Source organism: Dermacentor silvarum, chromosome 2, assembly GCF_013339745.2.
Source record: "Dermacentor silvarum isolate Dsil-2018 chromosome 2, BIME_Dsil_1.4, whole genome shotgun sequence".
Classification (NCBI taxonomy): domain Eukaryota; kingdom Metazoa; phylum Arthropoda; class Arachnida; order Ixodida; family Ixodidae; genus Dermacentor; species Dermacentor silvarum.
Window position 1 is genome coordinate 173,070,163 of NC_051155.1, and position 25,735 is coordinate 173,095,897.

At 47.2% G+C, this 25,735-nt stretch overlaps 1 non-coding gene across 1 annotated transcript; it reads left to right on the forward strand.

Annotated features, from left to right (window-relative positions):
• Positions 1-24,990: 24,990 nt before the first annotated feature.
• Positions 24,991-25,072, forward strand: Trnas-gcu (transfer RNA serine (anticodon GCU)). Its single transcript has one exon. It is a non-coding gene; the product is annotated as a tRNA-Ser (tRNA).
• Positions 25,073-25,735: the final 663 nt, after the last annotated feature.

Here is a 25,735-nt window from a genome sequence, read left to right on the forward strand (position 1 = left end):
CCATTCAAAGGTGGAGAAGTCGCCGGGGCTTGCGACAAGGAGGCATCAGAGACATCAGGCAGGCGACGTGCCGTCTCATTGTGCCTGTCCAGCTCTTCGCGGACGATCTGTCGTATGGTCGACGCCAAGTCAAATGAAGAGCTCATATCGATGCTGGCCACAGTGGTAACATTGGCCAATCGGCCAAACTTTGGCGTTATTCGGCGCATCTTCAGCGCCTCGAACGTACGGCAGTGCTTCATGACATCAGACACTGAAGCGAGACTGTCCTTGCCGATCAGAAAATTGTACACATCCTCTGCTATGCCCTTGAGCAGGTGCCCGACCTTGTCTTCCTCGGACATTTTTGCGTTGGCTTGCTTGCACAATTTCAAGATCTCTTCGGTGTAGGCAGTGCAAGTCTCACCAGGTAGCTGTTCTCTCTGTGCCAGGGTGTGTTCTGTGCATTTCTTTTTTGCGTCCGAGTCGCCAAAGCATTCTTTTAGGTCATTACCGAAAGGTTCCCACGTTGTTAATAATTCTTCGTGATTCTCAAACCACATCAGGGCAGTGTCAGTGAGAGCGAAGACAACGTTGTTTAGTTGGTCGGTAGTGTCCCAGTCGTTGGACTTGCTGACCCGTTGGTAATGCCTGAGCCATTCTTCTACATCTTCACTTGCTCTCCCGGCGAAAACCCCGAGGTTCTCGGTAGTAGCGCCACGTACCAGCAGGCATTGATCCCGGAGCGGCAGGTATCGGTCCCCGAGCGTCTCCTTCGTTGGCCATGGTAACAGGCGAAGGTGGTAGTCCGGCGAGGCGACGACTCCGGCGAAGAATAAATGGCTCCGGGTCCGTCGTTACTTCAAGTACCCAGCACCTTCCACCAAAAACTGTTACGACGCGAGACAAAGTTTATTCAACAGGCCTCAGGGCGAGCCTCTAACCAGCAAAAACGTTCTCTTTCTCCTCTTCTCCGCTCACACTCCTTCCTCTTCTACTAATGCGGCTACATAGACTGTAATATTATATATATATATATATATATATATATATATATATATGTGTGTATAATATATAATACATATATATATATATATATATATATATATATATATATATATATTTTTTTTCCTGTGACTACTCACCAGGAGAACAATGTCATTTGCCAATTGCCAATATTAAACCCGGGAAACTTTGGTCCGCCACTTGTGCAGGGGCACCATTTTTCATGACAAAAATTAGAAATAAAGGCAGAAAAGAAAAGCTAATTTCCGCAGCGTTCTCTTACAATGTCGACGGAAGTCAACAATATATTAATGCTCTTCTTTCTTCTTTCTTTCTTTCTTTCTTTCTTTCTTATTGACTTGATATAATAGGAGAGATTGGCGCCCTTAGGTGGCACCGGTTACTCTTCCTAATCTTCGTATTTCTGCCTTTATTTCTTTCATTCTGTCTTTCTCTCGTTCTTTTTGTGAGCACTCACCTGCGTGGCGGGCTCCATAATTTTCGAGTGAATCTCTTGCTCTGAGTACACCGGAAGCCACTATTGTGAGAGCGCCCAAGTATAATGAGCATTTTCTTTTCTTTGTTTCTCTTCGTACGTTGCAGAAAAATTGTCAAAGGCGCGCCAAACAGCGCCCCAGGGCAAAGCACTCCCGGTAAGTCGGAGGAAGCGGAGGAGGCTGAGGAGAGGATGGAAACAGCCACGTGCCGGCGAATTGCCCACGCACCACTTCACATTTGGCGCCTGCGCGCAGTGCGCGAAGGTGGGTTCATTTCGGGCAACGCGTGTGGTCGCCGCAGCTGAACCCCGGTTGTTTATTTTCGTTTCTGAGTATACTTACTTTCCCTTATCGCTCCAGTTTTTTTTTTTTTTTGCTCCACACCGTGTTTACGGCGTGTATGAGCAGCGGTGGGAACTTCCTGTCACCGACAGTGTGGCGCCAGTCCTGGCGCAAAGAGCAAAGCCTTGTTAACCCAGGATTTGTGACTTCGCTGGTTCTCGCTCCCTTCTTGAAAGCGGCCCGGTGGCTCCTTGATAGCCTTGTTTGCTCTTTGCCGCAGTAGGCGGGCGTTCCCGGAAACGGAAGAGAGGCGTATGTGCACCAAGGTCGAGGTTGAGAAGTGTGCCGCCCCCTTTGGGCTTTCCAGTTCAGTTTCCTTCGAACTGACCAGAAATGCAACCGCTTTTTTTTTTTTTTGTCTGAACATAAGCTGTCACGAAACTTCCTTGGGATCCGAAGATACGAGAGATCCGGGAAATCGCTGTAATGGGGCGTTTGTTGGCGTCTGTAGGACAATACCACAACATAATATCTACATATACAACTGGCAGCAATCCGACTATAGGACCAAATTCGCAAAGTTCCTCCAGCGAAAGTGGCATCTAAGTAAGATGTTCACGGTTGCCGCTACGATTAACTTACTGTCACTCCACTTACTCTTAGGTGACATCAGTGTAGGGCAGTGTAGTGAATACGGACTCCGGCTAGCAAGAAATAATTTTCTGAAAGAAGGAATTCAAAAAGTCGTATGAAGAGCCGTCACCTGTTTCGATCCCAAAGGATGGCAGCAGGAGTTATCGCCTTGCTTTTTTGGGCAAGTTGAAGTGCTTTTCTAAATTAGGCACGTAATAGGCTAACACAGGAAGCGGACGATATGTGATTACGTTTTCCTTAGCCTCAGTATAGCTATATTATAGCTTAATAGTTAATAAGGAAGGCGTCTGACAAGTGAGGAACAGACAGAATAGTGTTTGCATGAGCTCGATGGTTGCACATAGCACAAATGGTTTCCAGCAGAACGTACTGACACGGACAGAAAGAGCGTGTGTCGTCGTCCCTTTCTGTCTGAGTCAGTACGTTCTGCTGGAAACCATTTGTGCAAAGAACAGACCACAACCTATATATGAAGCAAAAATAGTAGGGAAACGACAAACACATGTCGGGCACTGAAATGATCACAAAAATCTTTCTCTAGATGTCTGTGTTGATGTCATTTAGATGCCAAAAACTTGTGTCTAGAACCCCGTTAGACTGTTTAAACAAGCAATGTATGTATCATATCATACGTTGTACCCCCCTTTTACAGCCAGAAATAAGCAGTTGTTGTTAGCAGCGAGATTAACTATGACATGTGAGTGGGGCGTGTGCACCTGTCTTCTTATTTCCAACTTTCATCGTGAATTTCTTTCAACTCCCAGACCGACGTGAGCAGACGTTCAATTTATAAGTGCATTATAGACCATATCAACGCGCCCTGTCCTCGTGGGCAGGCTCACTAATTAATGACTACCTAATCACGTAAGCAGTGGATTGCATACCTGCTCTAGTTCTAAATATTTAATAACGGGACACCGACCTGCTATAACCGAAATCACTGGCGCAAGACATGAAGTGTCTAACACAACCCTTTAATTAGCGAGTGAGCGGAGACTGCGGCAACTTTCAACCAGACATTGGTCGTCTGCGGAATGAATAATGCATCGACGAACTCACAGCCGCTAATCAGCCAGCGCTAAGTGGCTAAACCTCTACGTTTCCGGCATGTTTGTTGACTGTCACTTCTTATTTTTTTTCTCGACTGTTAAAACGCTAACATGGATCCAGCGGTTCATTACTTTGCTCGTCTTTAACTTTTCTGGTCGAACCAATTAAGGTAGGTATTCAGGTCTCAGTCCGGTCCTCCACCGACGAAATGAGGCCCCTCAAACCAGATGGCATTTGCAACGGAATCAAGTCACTCGAAGACTTTGTGCTTTGAGTTCGGCACGGGTACAAGCGTAAGCATTGATCTTTTTTGCTTACTTCTTGGGGCGGCGACCGACCAGAGTGTCTGGCACGTACAGCGACGCCAAGTGTTAATTGCAATACAGAAGTGAAGAGCACGTGAGAATTCTCTCCTCTGGCAAGTGCACATTCACCCGGCATTGCAGCATGTGACGTCTTAATTGTTGGTGACGCTGGCGTCTTTCTGCACACCGGCACGTTGACATAACTTCAGCCGGCGCTTGCAGCTATTGGGGCCGCCAAGTGAGAGCCGCACATGAACAAATGAATGGGAGTGTGGACCTTGCAACAGTGGATCGCGCTGTACAATTGATACTGCCCTAGCAGGACTATAGTGGTGAATATTACACACGCGGGGCTTCGCACGTCGTAAGAAGGTTTAGAGAACGTCGAAAAAATAATAGTTTGACCATCTGTGATTTTTGACGTGTGTTGAGAGAGAAAGTGCGAGGAAAATAAACCTTTATGGTAATAAAGGACCGAGACATCGGCCTTAGACGCATTTATCAAGGAGGAGTTATTATAGAAAAGGCCGAGAGATCGGTCTGATCTAGCATGCCCTGGCTTGCTACTCTGCACAGATGAAGTCGGAAAGGTGACAGCATAAAATGATGAAAGATGTTGATGAGGACAGGAGAAAGTGAAGCGTATATACAGTAACCGGCTAAGACAGTGGTTTCCTCCAAATCTCGAGTCTGGTCAGTGCATTTCTCTAGCTCCTTGTTGAAGGTAGTCGAAAACGCGCGAGAGAGGTGTATTTAGTATGACGATAATTCAAGGGGAAGAGTTTGAATAATATACTAATAATACATTACCAAAAGAACTGATTCAGAACCTCCGCTCCAAATCCGGGCTGTTTAATAAGCAGAATAAGGCCCACATGGCCGGAAAATTGAAATAATAATCCTGTCTGGTGCCAGATTTTAGTTACACTGACGGCGTCTGGTCTTCCGACCGTATTGATGGATCAGCCCAATAATTAATTCGGATTTCGCATTCACCTAAACACACTCAGCACGCACTTTTGTGATGACTGCTATATTTCTTTATTCCGTTTATGTAATGATGTGATACTGCGCTGGTGACATCTTTATGCTTTACAGAATAAAGAATAGACAGCTAATTGGCATTGATTCATTGCGAGAGCGGCAACGCAATGCAAACGAGGACGACGAAGCCGCCCTATGTTCTTTCTTTGTCAAAATTTTTGTCTTGTTGCTAGACATGTTTTCCCCCTTCTTTTTCCGTCTCTCTCATTCTGATCATACCATTAGGAATAGCTCTCATTTTTTTTTGCTTTCATTCTGTATGTTTCATACAATTACTGTAAAGCTTCTTTAAATATACTTTCATTTCACCGCTAGATTCTTGGCGGTTTCCTTCATTGGGTATGCGCCACAGTTTCTATAAGGCCGTCTTCGTCGTCGTCGTCACCATATTTTCATCATGATTATAAGCATCGTCATCGACATCATGAACTTCTTATGCGCTATCACTTTCGTAATGAAGACTTTATGCTTGGCCCGGTCTTGATTATTAACCCACCCAGTTTGTCACTTGCGTGGCTGGCTGTGCAGTGACTGTAATTTGTGTAAATCATTCTCGGCGTAGAGCCTATGTTGAATATTTGAAGCTGCCCGGGGCACCCCTGCACTATGTGCCGGAAGCGATGTGCATGGCCCCGGGAAGCGTCTGATATACGCCTTTAGTGACGTTTACTTTGGCAGAAAATGGCGAGAATACACGCAGAATTGCCGCGCGAAGGGCCGCTCGAGGCACTTTGCGTGTATTCGCGGGCTTCTACACGAATTCGCGCTTACACGAATTACACGAAAATACACGAATTCACGCTTGGAAAAACACAGTTATGTAGCACGTATTGAGCAACAGAAAGCTGTATGGGGAGTTTTTCATGTTACTCTACAATTTCCTCATTGACACTTTGATAACTAGGACAGTACTTCTCGAGTTAGATAATTAGGTACACTTAGCAAATTACATCTCAGTAACGTAAAAAATACTGGCGGCTACTCCACTGTACTCGAAAGAATACGCACTAGGTTTGCTTCGCGTAACGCCGTTCCTCTTTTTTTAAATCGTGCTGCGTGATAGCTGAGACACCCTGTATATATATATATATATATATATATTGTCACGGTGCCACGAGAGAGACAAAGAACGCGGTCACCAGCAAGACAAAAGACAAGACGTAGTGGGGCTCTTAACGTTCCGCCATATCTTATGCAGAGTAAACACGGTCCCACTTAACCTAATATATCTGCCCGTTTCATTTTTGGTGGAGGTGTTGGGTATTGCACAAGACGGAACTCCACAGCGGGCTTGTCCTCGGCCGTCCTACCATGCTGACAGAAGACCAGGGTGCTGGGTCAAGCACGGCATCAGCACCCGGCGCACCCGGGCCTTCAGCATCCGCGACGCCTCAATCGTCGGTATATAGAGCACTGCACGGGTTCGGGCTGACCCGAAAGCCCGGTCCCGGCCCGGCCTATGGGCCGGGCCGGGACCAGGTAGAGCAGTTTTTTTGACGGGCTCGGGCCGGGGTCGGGCACGGCATGTGCTTTTTGACCCGGGCCCGGGCCGGGCTCGGGCTTTCTGGTGGTGTGCATGTAACGTGCAGCGAGTTATCCTCGCGCGTCTCGACTCTGAAAAACATGCCTTTTTTGGTCTCGGGCGGGGTTCGGGCCGGTTTCGAGCCGGGCTCGGGCCGGGCTCGGGCCTAAGGTAAAACGGCGGCGGGCCGAACCGGGCTGGAAACGTAGATTATTTCCGGGCCCGGGCCGGGCCCGGGTCTCCCTATAAAACTTTTGGTCGGGCTCGGGCGGGCAGCCCAACGTAAAAACGGGCCTGTGCTTAAAAAATCGGCCCGTGCAGTGCTCTCAATTTGTCGGTCGTCTTGACGCATCCGAGCGACCCCGGCACCTTCTGCGAGAAAGAACGAGCCTATAATTGACAGTAGCTCAAAATATAGTACTTCCGGATTGGAAGGGACCCCTGGAGTTAAAGCAGAGCAGCAAAATGAATTGGAAGCGCGGAAACCCTTTCTTTGTTATAACTGTCACAAACCAGGGCACATTGCTGCGCAATGTGAAGAGGTAAAGGTATAGTGTTTTTATCGGTTGGTTGCAATGACGAGAATGTGAAGCTGCTCGAACCGTACATACGCGATCTTGAGGTAAACGGGACACCATGTCGCGGGCTGCGAGACTCCGCGGCTACCATGGACGTGGTTCACAGCTTTTATGTGGAACCTGAGATGTTCATGGATAAAATCACCTGGATAATGCAAGCTGTAGGAACTCACAGTGCATGTCTTCCGGTCGCAAAAGTAGCTATTAAAGATAATTTCAGTACAGTTGATACGGAAGCTGCCGTATCGCCTACGCTTCCTATTCGCAGTACCCTTACCTGGAGCGCTATAACGTAAAATGATTCCAAACTGTTTTGATTCCAAACTCCTGACGTCAAATTTACGTAACCACCGACGCAAGCATCGGGCGGGGACCCGCAGCGTTGTCTAAACAACGCAATCACTCTCCTCGTTTATAGGAGGTCACCTTTGTTCGCTTTCAAAAGCAATAACATTGTCTACACTCAGCGGTTTCTCTTATCTAATTGGCTGACAAGAGGCGAGAAGCACGCTCTAGTGGAGAGGGTTTCGATGGGGCCGAGCCAGCACAGTGAAAATAGACAACCGCATGAAGACGGTGGTGCCGGCTTCTCCGATTGGTCCGCTTTGCCTTACTTAGCTTGCGGTGGCGGGTCGAAAATCGCGACGGCGTGCAACGGAAGGACGGAATGCCGCTAAAATGGATCCTCAGCAAGGAAGAGTTGGCAGAACGATGTCGTATGCATGCCGAAAGGGTTCGATAACGTTTTACTTCCACGCAAAAAGGTTTATGATCATGCGCAAATAAATACATGCTCACAGGCAGGTGCGAGTAGCGAGGGTCTGAGTGATCGGCGGGCAGTCATCTTCTATTGCTTTTGGAACGGGGCAGTCTGTGGCTATTGAGAAAAGTTTTCAGTTTTGTTCGGCATATTAATGCATCTTTTTCGTGTACACGTCACATTGACGTGGTGAGTTTTCCCGGTTTTGTGAGGTTGCCTGACAAACCAGCGAAGTGGGTGTAGCCAGAAAACATTGGCCCAATAGCAGAGGGCGAATGGTGAAAAGCGTCGAATCAGGAATGATTATTTTTATTTTGTGCGGTTTAATCATGCATAATCAGTGTGTACACGTTATAATCAGTGTGTACACGATGGGGAGCTATCGCGGTTTTCGTGACGTCGCGTGACAGACAGGCGAAGACAGAGACTGATTTCAGAAATTGGAATCAAAACAGTTTGGAATAATTTTATGTTACAGCGCCCCTGTTCTCAAACAGGTCGGATCAGATTCTGCGCGAGAAAGGGCTAATGTTCGAGGAGGCTAGCGTGATGGCACAAACGAGACCGAAAGCTCGTGAGTTAGCTGCAAAAGCAGTTGCGGAAACGGCACTAAGTGAAGTGGATGGCGGTTAGCAATCTCAGAAAGCGGAGATCGAGAATGGCTCAGCGCTGTAACCAGAAGAGCTTGGATCCGCGCAATCAGAAGTACCCGTAGTGGCAGCAGCCGACTTATAGGAAGAGCAGTTGCCAGATTTGTTTGTAGCGCCCACATCGGAAAGCCTACAACGGCGGTTGGAGATAGAGAGTTCAGCCGTGATTAAGGAACTAGTCTCTAAAGCGCAGCTGGAGCCTGAACTAACGGCGGAGTTGCAGGAAGTCCTGCAAGATTTTCAGGATTTACTTGTAGATAGGCCAGGCAGCATATCGGTCCTTACGCACGACATCGAGCTCACTTCTTCGAGCCGGTACGTTCAAAGGCTTATCGAGTGTCACCGCGCCAACGTGAGATTATGGATGCGGAAGTGAAAAAAAAAAAAGGTTGACTCTAGGTGTGATCGAGCCTTGCGAGAGCAATTACACCTCGCCTTTGATCCTAGTTGAGGTGCCGCGCAAGGATCCGCGTCCTTGCGTAGATTACCGCAGGCTAAACGCGATCCCTAAAGATCAAGTTTATCCTATACCAAACATAGAAGAACACATCGAGAAGGTTAGTAGCGCCCGATTCATTACGACACTAGATCTAGTTCGAGGCTACTGGCAGGTTCCGCTCACAGAGCAGGCTAGCAGATATGCCGCCTTCATATCGCCGTAAGGGCCTAAGCTTCGGTTTTAAAAATGTCCCGTACTGTTTTTCAAGCCTTATGAACAAAGTTTTGAGAGGACTGGAAGAGTTCTCCTTGCCGTACTTAGATGATGTCGCGATTTATTCCGCATCCTGGTCGGAGCATATGCAACATCTGAGGGCAGTATTGGCTTCGCATGCGTGAAGCCAGCTTAACTGTCAAGGCAACAAAATGTCAGATGGCGCAAGCATAAGTGATCTATCTCGGTCATGTGATCGGACAGGGCTTTCGCCGTCCCTCTGAGCTAAAGGAGGATGCGATACCAGATTTCACGCAGCCCCGTACAAAGACCGATATCCGATCTTTCTTACGGGTCGCAGGGTGCTACCAGCGGTACATCCCGAGGTATTCTGAACTAGCTAGCGCTCTGAATGATGCTCTTCGAAAAACAGAGCGCCAGAGCGTTCTCTGGGACGAAAAAAAAACTCGGCTTTCAACGTCCTAAAGAGCCCGCTGACGCCCGTGCTGAGATCGCCGGACTACATGAGAGGATTTGTGGTTCAGTGTGATGCGAGTGACGAGGCATGGACGTGGTACTATGCCAAAAGGGAGAGAGTGAGGAGGAACAACCCGTCCTTTACGCCAGTTGGAAACTTACTAGTCGAGAACAGGCCTACAGCACCACTGAGAAAGAGTGCGCCTGTCTAGTTTGGGCTGTTCAAAACTTGTCTTGTTATCTTGCGGGCTTGAGGTTCATCATCCAAACGGATCAATGTCCTCGCAGATGGTTGCAGACAACGGCTTCCAAAAATGGTCGCCTCCTGCGTTGGAGTCTCGCTTTGCAGCAATATTCTTTCGAGATACGCTATAAAAAGTAAACTCTCAATGGCAATGCCGATGGCTTAAGTTGAAGCCCCTAGATCAAGAATCAGCCTCGATCGTTTCAGCAAAATCGTGTTTTTTTTCTTCCTGGCGTATTATTGGAAATATTTTATTTTTGTTTGCGCACTTGAGTCAAGTCATGTCTTATGTATGTATTTATGTATGTATTTAGTGCTGCTGTAAGTTGATAAAACTGTCACTTTTGAGCGGGGAAATAAGCCTGGCAGAATTCAGTGGGATTTGTCTCGCGCTTCTTGACTGAGCGGCGGAGTCTCGGTGAAGTTCTGCAGACGTATGCGGTGAACGAGAAACTGCTGCGCACCCTTCTGAGGCATCAACTCTGACCGGGACATTGAGCTATATATATATACGTTGGAGAACATCACAGTGCTTCGTGCTCAAGATGGCTATGCGACAACAGACGACGACTGCAAGCATCGACCTGCGTCATCCCTCTGGCCAGCGGATGCTGTCCCCTACCCATCGGGATTTTCCTTCGGCGGTGGGCAGTCTGTTACGATTCCCTTAGAGCTGCGATGCCCGGACCACGTGTAGTCAATTCCGATTAACTTTGAGTGGCCATGCTCGGACCACGTGCAAACGCATGGTAATCGGTGTGCTTAATGATCTCGCTCGTCAAATGAATAGATGTGTCAGTCGCGAGGGTCCGAGACGAAACCTGTCGTGCCGCCCTGCAACCCTTCCTCCCCCGCTGAGGACGTTCACGCCACTACGGTCACCTACCATCTCTACTTCGTCTGGTTTGCCCCATGTCCTTCAGTGGGGGCGAGGAGAGGGGGATAGTGCCCGGGTGGTGGCGGGTATAACAAAGCCAGCCCGCAGCCACGTGGAGAACACTTTTTCTTTGCCCTAACGTGCATGCACGCTGAACTTTTCTTGTATATGTTTTCTTTGGAGCACACCACTCATCCGTAACCATGTATTAAACTTCTGTTATTTGTTCTTACGTCGCCTCGTGTTCCCTGCCGAACCCTCTCCGATGGTCAACCTGGTTTGAGCTCCAAGCAGACGCTGTTGAAGGTTCCCCAAACCCTGGCCTGTAACACCCGTCGTTTTTGATCGCCGCACCCTTCTGTACGCTCATCCCCGAAAAACTGACAGATGCAGCTCCCGAAGGTGATGCTGCATAGGACTCTCCACCTGCAAATCCTCCGCTTACCTTGCCGACAGATCAGAACCTAATCCCCGTGGAAGTTGATGCCCTACCTGTCACTGCCCTGATCAACACCGGCGCACACATCTCGGTCATGAGCGCTGATCTCCAGAAACGGATCAAGAAAGTGCTCACTTTGCCGAGTCCCGCGTCATCCGAGTCGCTGATGGGGGAGCTCCTGCTGTGTTGGGAATGTGTGCCGCTTGTGTCAGCGTCGCCGGTCGTCACACATCTGTATTGTTCCATGTATTTGAACATTGCCCTCATGACGTGATCCTTGGCCTTGATTTCTTATCTGCCCACTCCGCTATGATTGACTGCTCAGCTGGTGTAGTCAAACTTGATTTCCCTAACGTTACCGACCTTACTGACACCGTGCCGATCCAACTCTGTTGCGCCGACTTTGTTCGTCTATTTCCGCAGGCACTGACCTGTATCACTGCTCTGCCCAACCCCTGTGTACCGGATTGTGACTTTGTCGTCACTCCATGTGTTAGTGCCTTACTTTCGCCCGGCCTGTCGTTTCCTCACACCGTAGTAACACATCGGCTAACAAGACTTACCTTTCGCTCCTGAATTTCGGATTTTGCCCTCAGGTACTACCCAAATGGATCTATCTCGCCACACTGTCGCCGTCGCACGAGTACGATCTTTCTTACCTCTCGCCTCATCCATATTCCTCCAACTCTTCCGCCGCCTGCAATGCTCATTCCGCAACGTCGCCTCGAGTGCACGATGACATTACCAAGATGATAGCCCAGGACCTTACCCCAACACAAACAGACTACCTTCGTCATCTGCTCACGTCTTATTCCGACATGTTTGACCTTGTCGGTCGGCGTTTGGGACAAACCTCCCTTGTGCAGCATCGCATACATACTGGCAATGCACCGCTTATTCACAGACGACCCTATCGCGTGTCACACGCCGAGCGCCTCGACGATGTCATCGTGTTCTTGCCGACCTTCGCGACACACCTTGAACACCTTTCATCTATTCTTTCCGTCTTCCGTGCTGCTGGGATACAATTAAATTATTCGAAGTGCCACTTTGGTCGCCGCCAAATTACTATCCTCGGTCATTTCATTTCATTTTTTTATTTCCTTAAAGACCCCGTAGTAGGGGTATTACATAAGGGGCGGGGATACAACATATACAAACAAGTGCTACAATGCTTTCAATTCGTTAGATAAAAAGTTGTTATATCTTGAACGAATTGTGATGAACAGGTGACCGCAGCGACTTGATTAGGATGGGCATTCCAGTCTTTAGATGCTTGGTGGAAAAACGAGGCTGAAAATGCATTTGTGCGTGAGTTTGGTTGTGCTACCTGCAGGGGATGGCCAGTGCGTTGTGACCGGCGTGATAGGGGGACAATGTATGGTGGACGATTAAGCGTCGAATACTAGAACCTATGGAAGAGGGAGAGGGTGGCAATGCGGCGACGAAAGGATAGAAGCGATAAGGAAGATTTTTTTTTTCAAGTATGAAGTGCTGACGACGTCGTAGGAGTATGTAGAAGGAATATACCTGGTGGCGCGATTTTGAACTGCCTCAAGGGCTTTGGCGAGATATGCTTGATGTGGATCCTAGATGGAAGATGCGTATTCAAGTTTCGTTCTTACCAAAGATTTATAGGCTAACGGCTTTACATGCATTGGAGCGAAGCGAAGGTGACGTTTTAGAAATCCCAATGTTTTGTTAGCCGATGAAATGACATTAGTAAGATGCACATTCCAGGTTAGGTCATTAGCCAAGGTGACACCTAAGTATTTGTAAGATTCTACTAATTCAACAGAGACGCTACTAATCCCATAAGAAAAGCGAAGCGGGGGATGACGTCGGGTAACTGAAACAAGTTTGCATTTATTTGAGTTGAGTGTCATCAGCCAATGATCACACCATTCTTGTACGTGGTTAAGGTCAAATTGAAGAGCTGTTTGGTCAGTGATGTTATTGACTGCGCGGTAAATGACGCAGTCATCGGCAAACATACGGATATGGCAGGATACGTGCAAGGGTAAGTCGTTAATATAAATCAAGAAAAGAAGGGGGCCAAGGACGGATCCCGGTGGTACGCCGGACGTAACGGATGCAACGTTAGAAGCGTGGTTGTTAACTGAGACAAACTGCGACCGGTTTGTTAAAAATTGCTCGAACCATTTTAGGATATCAGGACGCAGATGCAAATGTGAAAGTTTTAGTAATAGGCGCCGATGCAATATTTTGTCAAATGCTTTCGCGTAATCAAAAAATATGGCGTCTGTTTGAATGTTTCTGTCAAGATTAGCATGAATCCGCCGAGAAAGAGTGCAAGCTGGGTCTCTCAAGACAGGCCCCTGTGGAACTCGTGCTGCGAAGGATGAAAAAAGTTGTTAGCGTCTAGAAAGTTCACATTATGCGAGTAGATTACATGCTCCATGATCTTGCAGGGATGCGGTGGTAATTTAGCGGAGAATGTTTGTTACCTGATTTGAAGACTGGAATAACCCTCCCCATCTTCCACTCATCTGGTATGGTGCCTGTGGAAAGCGACTGCGAAAATAACGAATACTGAATCGCTGCAGAAATATGTTTCGTATTTTTTAATAGTTTAGAGTTGATGTCATCGATGCCAGCTGATGAAGACAACTTAATATTTTCTATTACAGATGAAAGCCCAACTGCTGTGAATGTGATGGCTGACATGTTGCACTGTATATTTGTGGTTGGCGGAGCAGGAAGTATCCCCATTCCATTTGTGAAAACTGATGAAAACGCGTGGTTGAACATGTTTTCGCAGCTTAGATCCATAACCGGTTCACCCAGCTCGTTAGAGTATTCACGCGCGCTTGTTCAGGGTTTATCACCTGCCAGAAGTTTCTGGGATTAGTAACCAAAATCTTTGGCAGGTCATAGTGAAAAAAAGTTCGCTTCGCATCGCAAATTCCTATCAAGTAAGCACTTTCACTTTCATTTGTCCCACGCGACTAAGCTCGACTTGATTTTAGCGGCACGATAGATGCGCTTTTTTATTTTCTAGTGATTTTATAGATCTCGTAAACCATTGTTGTTGATTAGAGCGAATGGTTATCCTGGGAATAAACTGATTCTTTAGTTCACATAGTTTGTTTTTAAACATCAGTCAGTTATCATAAAGCGAATGGGTATGAAATTCATCAGCAAAGGTAGAAAAAATGCATTTAATTCATTATTTACAGCCTCATAGTTACCTTTGTCATATAAACAAATTGTTTTCTTGTGCATGTCACGTGGTGGGGGAGTGAAACTGAAAACACCATGAATAACTTTGTGATCACTAATCTCACGAAGATATGTAAAAGATGATAAGCTTTCAGAAGGATTGGTTGGTATGAGATCTAAAATATTGGCAGAAGTCTCCAAGATACCAGTCGGCTCCAGTACTAGTTGTGTTAAATTGTAATTTAAACACACTTCTATGAAGTCGCTCGCTTCAGTTTGATTTGTTAGTAAAGTAGTTCCATCGCGCCAGTTAATGCAGGGAAAGTTAAAGTCCCCCAAAAGGATAATAATAGCATTGGGGTGGATTGAAGTAATTTCATTTAATATGTTGTTTAAGAGATTAGAAAACTCTGGTTGACGGTGAGGGGGTCTGTAACAAACACCTAGCAGCACTGTTTGCGGGGAACACGGACATTTTAGCCACAGTATTTTCAGTTCACTGTTAATGTTAACTCGCGTGCATGGCAATTGTTGGTTCACGACAATCAGAACATCCCCGCCACGCGCGTCTCTCCGATCGCATTGATAAACGTCGAAGTTGGGAAGATCGGCCAGAACTTCTGCGTCACTGATTTCGCTTGTAAGCCACGTTTCTGTTAGTATCAGTAAGTTACTGGCGGATGATAACATAAGGCTTGATACGTGTTCACGTTTTCGTAGAAAGCTACGCATGTTAGAGAAAATTACTGAGAAAGACAGACAGATTATTACGCGGGGTGGCAGGGGGAGTTCTGTTTAGATTCGTAGGATAATGCGATTGCTGTGCTATTTCTTTGACGGTCTGTGATGGCTCGCCAAATATGTAGCGTTTAGTACCTATGTCCAATGTTTTACAACGCAATGAAAAGCGAGCAGATTTCCCTTTCGCAAACGCGACAAGGTGCCTGCGGGCGTTCTGCCCAGTCTTAGAAAAATCTTCGCCGACACTGTGTTCCGTGCCTTCACCTTGCGGCCATTTGATAAGATGGTCTCTTTCGTCTTGAAAGATGTAAATTCGACAATTATAGGGTGGCGGCGCCCAGCGGTGTGCCTCCCGAGGCGATGTGCTCGTTCAATTTCTTTTGTGTCTATGTGAAGGTGCTGAGAGCGCAGCTGGGTTATGGTTTCTTGAGACTGGGCAGATGTCTCCGAGGGATTAGTATCAGGAACGCCATAAAAGATTATGTTGTTCCTACGGGATTGGTTTTCAGCGTCATCCATACGCCGTTCCAAGCAAGCGGCTAGGTCAGTAATTTTAGTAGTTTCTGTTTTTACGGCTTCGATTTCAGTTCGTAACGGGATGACGCTTTGGCCAAGATTTTCGACGTCTGTCATTCGAGGATTCAAGTCGGACACCAACTTATTCGTCGCCAGTAGTTGGCTCTTAATATCTTTCATTTCTGTAATTAATTCCTTTTGGCCGGATGTTAGTTTTTGCAGTTCTATTAGCACAAGGTCAGCACTATCGGGATCCGGGTTTGATTCGATGTCTCCTGATAAGAGAAGCAAAGAGCGAACTGCAAAAGCACACTCAACAGCAATAGCGCGACTGCACCGGGGGCTCGGCAGCTGCACCAGAGCCGCTATTCTGGATATTCCGCCATTTTCTTCGAAGCGTGACGTAAGCGCGACGCTTACAAAATGGCGCCGATAGCCCCGATTTGCTTTCGTAACGTGACGCAAATTTGACGTTTCGCCTAAGAAACTGTAATGTAGGCATTGAACATAGCGTGGTTGATAAAGCAAAACAGTTTTCCTCCCCAGCAAAAATAAAGCAGCTAGCTCAAAGCGTATGATTATTCCATCAAATCTCATCTCGCTTCCGTCGTCTGTCATCATCTCGCTTCCGTCGTCTGCATGCGCGCAGACTGTCATCTGCTTCATTGGCTAGGATGCGTGTCCTCGGGAAACGGAATGAGTCATCGTATATTGGCGGCCACATCTTGCTTTCTACCTTGAGACAACATACGCGACATGCCAGTGATAATCAGCGCACGTTCTAGGCTGCGTTATCGCTATCTCGTGATCCGCAAGTGACTCAGCCCGACTCGTCTGGCTGAGAAGCGGCCGAATATCATCGATAGCGTTGCGCGCGCCATAGGTATCCGCTTGAGCGACGCAAACGCCGGCACTGCCATCTCTTGTGCACTTCGCTGCTTACTCGCACCGCGAGAGGAAACTTCAAGGCGCCGTCTTGCGTACGTTTATTTTTGTAAATTAAAAAGTCACCGTTGCCATAGCCTTTGATGACGCGAAAAGTCATTAATATTGATTACAATACAAACGCAATAGTGAAAAGTGCGAAAAGTCGCAGACAGTTTGCTACTTTCAACCAATATTATTTCAAATAAACGTGTTTTTAATAAAAATGATGGTGCAAAACACAAATGCCAACACCACCCGAGAGCGATGCAAATGCTATGAACACGCGTTGTGAACAAAAGATTTTATGGCCCGAAATGACAGGGAAAATGCGGCGATACGCATGCCTCTCCACTGCCATTGCATATGGCCGCTCATTACCATAATTCGCGCGGCTCGTCGCACCACAAATTATGGCGGAAAATCTCTGCAATGGCGGCCCAGCGCAACGTCACGCAACGTCAAATTGACGTTTACGAAACGACCCTTCCTGTGACGCTCCTCAGGGGATATTCCTTCAGCCAATGAACAAGCTGACATCCCGGCTATCTTGGAACGCCACCACATATTCGCGAAATTGCAGATGCATTGCACGAGCTTCTGCACGCTACCGTCCACTTTCTTTTTAAGCGCTAAAGTCGCAATATAGGTGCCAAGGACCACAAAAAAAGTATTAGTCGATAAAACTGGCAGCTCCACGGCACGCTTCGTCATTCTGACGAAAACGCAAAATTGCATTTTGCAAAACTTCCGTTTCCCGGCACAAATTTCAAAACACGTGATCTCTGGACAGCCAATGAGACAGCCAAGATGGCGGATAATGGCGGCCGTGCAGCCGCCATGCGTGTCCAGAATAGAGCCACAGAAGGTAATTGCTAGATCTTGTTGCAAAAAGAGAGTACTTGTTACCAACCTGCGTGGCGAAGAGCAACGGGTTAGTTGTCTGCATTGTGGTACAGCAACCGAGCCCACAGAGTACTCAAGGTAAATACACCTGGTAGCGAAGCTTCCATATAAGCCCATGCGTTCAAAACATGGCGGCTTATCGGCGGTTCATGGGGCTTAGCGCCATCTGTGTGATGAGGGAACACTTCCGGCGGAAGAAAAAATAATTTGACGTCATATCCGTTAAAAACAGAAGTGACGACATTTTGCTCTCATAGGCGCGAAATTTGCTTTTGGGGACCTCCTATTAGAGCTGTATATTCAAATGCCCCGCCATTCGACTTGATGGGCGTTCCGAGCTTTCAGCGCGGAAAGCGATGTAGGAAAAGGTCAGCCGTACGGGTGTTGAAATCGCATCGCTGCACAGAACATACTTTCTTTGGAGGCCGACGAACGCTTTGGGCGTAGATTGCGTGGAGTGCTCGTCCTTTCGTCGGACGTCAAGCCCGTCAGCCAGCGCTGTCGCACGAAAACAACTAAAGTAAACAAGTATCTGATGGTCGCAACTCACTACTTTTTGACTGCACAGGTTAAGAAACAATAAAACTACCCGCGTCGCCTAATTCAGACAAACGGCGACATGCAAAACAACACAACATGTGAGGGGGGGGGGGGGGGCGTATTGTAACAGGCGAACTTTACGAGCGTGCCATTCCACGCCCTCCAAGAGCTGCATTGCATTGCAAGTGATAGCGGCGTCAACGCCCGCCGCTATCGATAGGCGCTCTCATGGTAGGCGTTGAAAAAAGGTATTTATTGATAGTGATCAAGTAAAATAGAGTTGTATCTTCTATTCTCGCCATGCGTATATAAAATGGATTAGAAATTTTATTTTCATTGAATGAATCTAACTGCGTCTAGCTTTAGTTTTTCTTTCCCTGTGTTTATTCCCTCCAAACATAGTCGTGCTTCAATCGCTGCTCCCATAACCACCCTTGCTTATGTCGGTGACAATTGGTTCTGAACCGCTTTTCGCCCGAAGCTTCGCGACCTATGTGGATCGACCTTGGAGTACTGTCGACAGTCGCGGCTGTTTTATACTTGGCGGGAGCACGAATGTCGGTGCCGATGGGATTTTCCACAGTGAATCCAGCATCCAGATGTCGCATGGCGGCGTTGATACCGATGAAGCTGCGCAGTCGATCCCTATGGCGCAGGCGCCAGATCGCACACATGGCGAGTACGCGCCGGCTTCGTCGTTGTGTAGCAGCAGCGCACATTTCAGTGACGTGTCGATAGCAGGATCTATCCGAGAAGACAGCAGCTCGTGGGTGATGATAGCCACGAACATGTGCGTGGCGAAGAGCAACGGGTTAGTTGTCTGCATTGTGGTACAGCAACCGAGCCCACCTTCCCGGGTGCCAAGTCCCGGGTGCCAAAAGAATGCCAAGTCTAAGTAGCAGCGGTGTTCTGCTGCATGTTTATGGGTTGCGGTGGAGCCGATGACGCCAGTTTGTGATCTGCCGCTCGGTGGTGATTCGAAGCGGGAGCGGTAATCGCCGTGCGCTTCCCATCGTCTGCGATGGGGCCGACGACGACACTCGGGAAGCCGGCTACTGCGGTGGGGCAGTCGGTGGGCCTTCCTAGCGAGGCGTTGCAGGGAACTACTGCCGCGTCAAAGTGGTGCTCCTCAGGAGCTCCGGCCGCAGAGCACTGCTGGCCGGGCTCGTCGCAGGCATACGTGAGTGGGCCGAAAGCAGCGATCAGAGCTCCACACCATTCAGGCCAGGATCGCTGCTTGATGCCTTCGTAGTTTTCCCATGCCTTGGTGGCACCGCAAAGTCGTTGTGTCACAACCAGCCACCTTCGTTGTTCGAGCCAAGCATGACGATCACCAAAGGCATTGATAGCGTCAAGCCAAAGGATGATGTCGTCTTAAAAGCCGCGGAACACTGGCATTTCCACGAAAGCCGGCTGCAGGGAACCGTGGACGGCGTTCCCAGGCAGGACGCAACCGCTGACGGATGTGAAGGTGGTCGTCATACCCTGGAGCTGTTGTGTCAGTTCGGCGAAGGCGTGGACGAGGACATCGGTACATCCCTGTCCGAGAGCCGCTGAGGAGGCTTGGACGCCGTCCCCGGACGGTGCAGTGGGTACTTGCGACAGCGGTAGGGTGACGGGCGCGGAAGTGGAACCGGAAGTGGAAGCGGAACCGGAAGTGGACGCTGCACTGCGGAGGGAGGGAGTGACATAGCCCCAAGCATAAGATGCTTCGCATTAAAAAAATGTCCATGGCAGTCTCTTTGTTTCCTGGGCCGGCTGTTCCATTCTCTTTCTCGTCGGCTTCCCCCAGCGCCCGGTGTCCTAGCACTCGAGCCCAAGTGCTATATATATATATATATATATATATATATATATATATATATTGTAATCAAGATGAAGAGATGCACTTCGGCTCGGGTGCTGTATACATACACATATATATATATATATATATATATAGTATATATATATATATGTATGTATGTATATCACGAGAGGCCAACAAACACAGACACCAAGGACAACATAGGGGAAATCACCTGTACTTCGTAGTTCAATTAAAGAAATTATAAATTAACGGAACTTGCAGTGGATTAAAAAAATAACTTTATATATATACATACGTATTTACATTTCACTCGCTTGTTCAGTTGAGCTAACAATTTATTGGTACGAAGGCAAGTTCATTCATTAGAAATATTACTATGTCACAAATATTTTTACAGCTTTTAACAAATAAAAAGCCGACAGATCCCATGTCCTGTGGAATCGATGTTATGCGAAGCAGTCTGCAGGGTGCCTAACAAGTTAACGAAACCACCATGAGAGCATCAAGACGTAGGCGGCTGTTTCATGACCTACATGGCAAGCATGTCATGAGTGCTCAGGAGTCCCTTTAGATACGCCGAAGAGACCTTAAGGCAAAAGCCTTAGTCATGCTCATGACTGCTTTCGACCTTCCAGCTTTAGCCTTTTCCTTCATTTAGTACCACATCGGAACCCGTTAAATTGGTTTTTGAGTGTTAATCTTTTTTCGATGAGTCATTGTCTTTTTGTTGAGTCATGGTCATGACTATGACTTAAACCATCATTATTTAGTGTTTCCTTCACTTAGTATCCACATCAGAACCCATTCCATTGGTTTTTGAGTGTTAATCTTTTTTCGCTGAGTCATTTTCATTTTTGCTGTGTCATGGTCATGAATATGACTTCTACCACCATCCTTTAGTGTTTCCTTAACTTAGTACCCACGTCCGAACCCATTTCAGTGGTTTTTGAGTGTTAACCTTTTTTTGCTTAGCCATTGTCATTATTGCTGAGTCATGCTGATGACTATGACTTCAACCATCATTATTTAGTGTTTCCTTCACTTAGTATCCACATCAGAACCCATTCCATTGGTTTTATTGCGATAGCAATTATATGGACACTTCAACCGGATTTCTGCCGTTGGCGTCGCCGTCGTCGTCGCGTGAGGTTCCCTATAGATAAAATATTCGCCGCGCGCCGTATGCCCGAGCGGAAGCGTGCGGGGACGCGCGCTATCACGGAGAGCCAACGCACTGATCTCCCACGCGCAAGCAAGGAAGCAGGAAGCCAGCGCGGGGGGGGCGCTCGTCTACTCTGCCAACAACCGCGCTCGTCGCTCGTCCGCACCGTCTCTTATTTCCACACGGCTCTGACCTTTAAGCGCCGTGCATTGGCCGCTCAGTTTCCGTTGAAGCGATAGACCGCACTTACCTTCGCCCGCTGCGGCGTATGCTTGCTGCCAGCGTTTTGACAGTCGTTGTCTGCAGTCATTCAGTGTGATCTATTCGTGTTTGTTTGTGCGCGCTCACACCACGCTTGTTCATTCAGTTAGTAATAGTCGGGCCACATTTTCCAACGCACGCTACACATGCAATGCTGCCCGGATCGGCAGTGCAGTGCTACAGGTGTGTCCCTTCGCACGCGCTTCCCACGGGAAGCGCTTCTCAACACCACCGTTTCACACGCACCTTCTCGTGGTCATCGAGTCTCCATGTCGGTCTACTTACGCCACAGCACACCTGCTTGCTTAATCAGCTCATGTTTACTACAATTCATATTTCTACCAAAGCCGCTCACCTTACTCCGTATGACATTGCTGTGTTGCTATCGCATTCATTGCTTCGCCCTTAGGGCGAAACTGTGACATTTTTTTGAGTGTTAATCTTTTTTCGCTGAGTCATTGTCATTTTTGCTGTGTCATGGTCATGAATATGACTTCTATCACCATTCTTTAGTGTTTCCTTCATTTAGTACCCACGTCCGAACCCATTTCAGTGGTTTTTGAGTGTTAATAATTTTTTGCTGAGTCACTGTCATTTTTACAGAGTAATGCTGATGACTATGACTTCAACCATCATTATTTAGTGTTTCCTTCACTTAGTACCCCCATCAGAACCCATTTCAGTGGATTTTGAGTGTTGATCTCTTTTCGCTTAATCATTGTCATTTTTGCTGATTCATGCCCATGACTATAGGCTATTTGACATGGCGCGATAGGGCGAAACAAATCGTTCTGCCGCGCACGTCGTAGAGCGATTTTCGCTGACAGCTTTCACATGCGTTTGCCACAGTGCGATTTCCATCGCAGCGACGCCGTAGGTCGCCCCCTGCTCACGAAGCATCCAAGCCTGCACCGCTAAATAAAAACAACGTGGAAATTAACTAGCCAAATATTAAAAGTTTCTTAATATTACTTAAAAATAGAATGAGTATACCATTTTTAATGTTTAAAAGCGTTGAGACTTTACGATCGCTTAGTCTGCAGCTGCGGCGAGTGAAACGCTGCACAACACCACAGCAAGTATGAGCGTGCGGCTAGTGCGGCGTCTGTGGGGTGGTTTAATTTAGTACCCCGTTGTTGTGGTAATATGTCGAAGCCACAACTCGTCTCCTGAAGGAGTATTTGCTTCTGCAGAAGAAGAAGCAACCATTGAGTGTGCAAGCACCTGACACAATTTGTAGCGATGAAGAGGTTCACGACGGTGACGATCAAGTGGGTACGTGCCGTATGTTGAAGGCGGCGTCTGCTCCCGATCCGGATAGCTTGCAGCGTCTCCTTTTAAACGAATTGTGTGAGCTGGAGAAAACAAAAATTATTCATGAAGCTCTTGGGCCACAGGCGCTGGTGGGTATGCTCTGTTCAAACATCATTGAAACTGGTGCGCGACATTGCTCTGCTGAGCTTCCAACACCCTGTAAAACAGGAAAGTGCTGATTTCGACGGCGCTTGCTGTTACGGCACGTCGCTCCACCCACATCGCGCCGATCGCTGCGACTCAGTGACGGAGCGACCAACATGTTGGAATCCCGTCGCGGAGAGCCCGCGACGTCGCGACAGTCGCTGAGCGACGAAATTCACTGTGTCGCTGTGTGAAAATCGCGCCATGTGAAACAGCCTTATGACTTCTACCATCATCCTTAATGTTGCCTTCACTTCATGCCCACGTCCGTTCCAGTGGTTTTTGAGTGTTCATCCTTTTCGCTGAGTCATTGTCATTTTTACTGCGTCATGCTCATGACTATGACTTCTACCTTCATCCTTCAGGGTTTCCTTCACTTAGTACTTACGTCCGAACCCATTCAGTGGTTTTTGAGCGTTAATCTTATTTCGCTGGGTCATTGTCATTTTAGGCGGCTCTCTCATGACCTACACGACATGCATGTCATGCCCTATCATTTATGTTTGCCATGCACTCTTCTCATACTATGCAAATTTTGGTACCTACCAAGTTGACGAAACGACCATGAGAGCACCAAGACGTAGGCGGCTGTTTCTTGACCTACATGACACGCATATCATGAAATTCATGTCATGGCCTATCATTTATGTTCGTCATACACCCTTGTGCCACTATGCCAATTTTGGTACCTACCAAGTTAACGAAACGACCATAAGAGAACAAGACGTAGGCGGCTGTTTCATGACCTACATTACACGCATGTCATGACCTATCATTTATGTTCGTCATACACTCTTATCACACTATGCCAATTTTAGTGCATACCAAGTCAACGAAATGACAATGAGAGCACCAAGACATAGGTGGCTATATAGATACATAGATAGAGACTGTCAAAGAGGCAAATGTTTGCCAAGAAATGTTTCACATTTAAAAAATCCGGCAGATCCCACGCCCTGTGGGAATCAATGTTATGCGAAGCAGTGTGTGGGGAGCCTACCGAGTTAACGAAACAACCATGATAGCACCAAGATGTAGGCGGCTCTTTCATGACCTACATGAAACGCATGTCACGACATTCATGCCATGAGTACTCAGGAGTCCCTTTAGCTACACCTAAGAGACCTAAGGGCAAAAGCTTTAGTCATACTCGTCACTATGACTTCTACCAACATCCTATAGTGTTTCCGTCACTTTGTACCCACGTCCGAACCCATTTCAGTGTTTTTAAGTGTTAATGTTTTTTTTCGCTGAGTCATTGACGTTTTTTTCTGAGTCATGCTCATGACTTTGACTTCTACCATCATCCTTTAGCGTTTCCTTCACTTCTACAGACGTCCGAACCCATTGCAGTGGTTTTTGAGTGTTAATCTTCTTTCGCTGAGTCATTGTCATTTTGATGATTCATGCTCATGACTATGACTTCTACCAGCATCCTGTAGTGTTTCCTTCACTTAGTACCCACGTCCGAGCCCATTTCAGCGGCTTTTGAGTGTTAATATTTTTTCGCTGAGTCATTGTCATTTTTGCTGTGTCATGCTCATGACTATGATTTCAACCATCATCCTTTAGTGTTCCCTTCACTTAGTGCCCACGTCCGAACCTATTCCAGTGGTGTTTGAGTGTAAATATTTTTTTGCTCAGTCATTGTCATTTTTGCTGAGTCATGCTCATGACTATTCTACGAGCATCCCGTAGTATTTCCTTCACTTAGTACCCACGTACGAACCCATTTCAGTGGTGTTTGAGTGCTATACTTTTTTCGCTGAGTCATTGTCATTTTGCTGAGTCATGCTCATGACTATGACTTATACCAGCATCCTGTAGTGTTTCCTTCACTTAGTACCCACGTCCGAACCAATTTCAGTGTTTTTTGAGTGTTAATGTTTTTTTCGCTGAGTCATTGTCATTTTCGCTCAGTCATGGTCATGACTATGACTTCTATCATCGTCCTTTAGTGTTCCCTTCACTTAGTGCCTACGTCCGAACCCATTCCAGTGGTTTTTGTGTGTTAAACTCTTTCGCTGAGTCATTGTCACGACCTACATGACACGCATGTCATGATATTCATGTCATGACATATAATTTATGTTCGTCATCTACTCTTGTCATAGTATGCCAATTTTGGTACATAACAAGTTAACGAAACGACCATGAGATGACAAAGTCGTAGGCGGCTATATAGATAGATACGGTCAAAGTAGCAAATGTTCGCCAAGAAATGCTTCGCATTTAAAACTCACCTAGTAAGGCTTACACCGAATTCTGTGCATTTCACAGCATGTATTCTGCTCGTTCTACACACGCGAATGTTGTCCGCAAACTGCGCACGGCGACAAGTTGCGGCAGTCGGTTTGTTAGTGATGGATTGTTGAATTGTCTATGGGAGAACGAGAAGTGTAAGCCTTGCACTCTATAAATATCACTTCCAGGTATCCCATTGTCCACTGTCTACGTGATGACGGAGATATGTGGACGAGGTGGCCGAGTGGTTAAGGCGTTGGACTGCTAATCCAATGGGCTCTGCCCGCGTGGGTTCGAATCCCATCCTCGTCGGAATTTTTTTTCATAAATTGAACGCAGTTTTCTTATATTTTTTTATCAAGCGACATCTCTGCAGTAGGGCTGCTCAAGAATGTTCGTTTTATAAATAAAAATGGATGGCCATCATCGTGATCATTTCCTTACGTTTCGCTGAGTTCTCTCTGCCCAACGATTCTCACCGCAACTTAGCGAAGAGAAACACTTTTCAATTGACGGTTCATGTTCTTGTAGGGTAAAGTACACGGCGGCGTCTGGCTCACATTATGGAAGCTTAAATTGGCACGAAAAGCGCCCCAGCTAGCTATTTTTTGCGATGTTCCGCGGCCAAATTCAGTAATTTTTGGTGCTTCTGATGGCTCCAGTCCCTCACACTTAACCAAGATCAAGTGAAAGCTTGGTGTCACTTCAACAGCACATATATGAACACTGCAGTTGCGGCAGCGAATGCGCGGGTAGTCGGAGCCATCGCGCTGCGGCGACGTCGTCTACCATGTCGTATTCAGACCTGGTCTTTCTGATTGGCGCTTGTGCCCCACGGGACTGCTACTTGCGCAGATCAAAGGTCGCCGGCCTCAGGCGTTGCTGCCAGGCGTTACGCGTTTATTAAGACAACGTTCGTCTTCAGGTATTCGCTAGCTTAGCTATGACCCGCTCTGAGACCACTTCTTTCTTTCT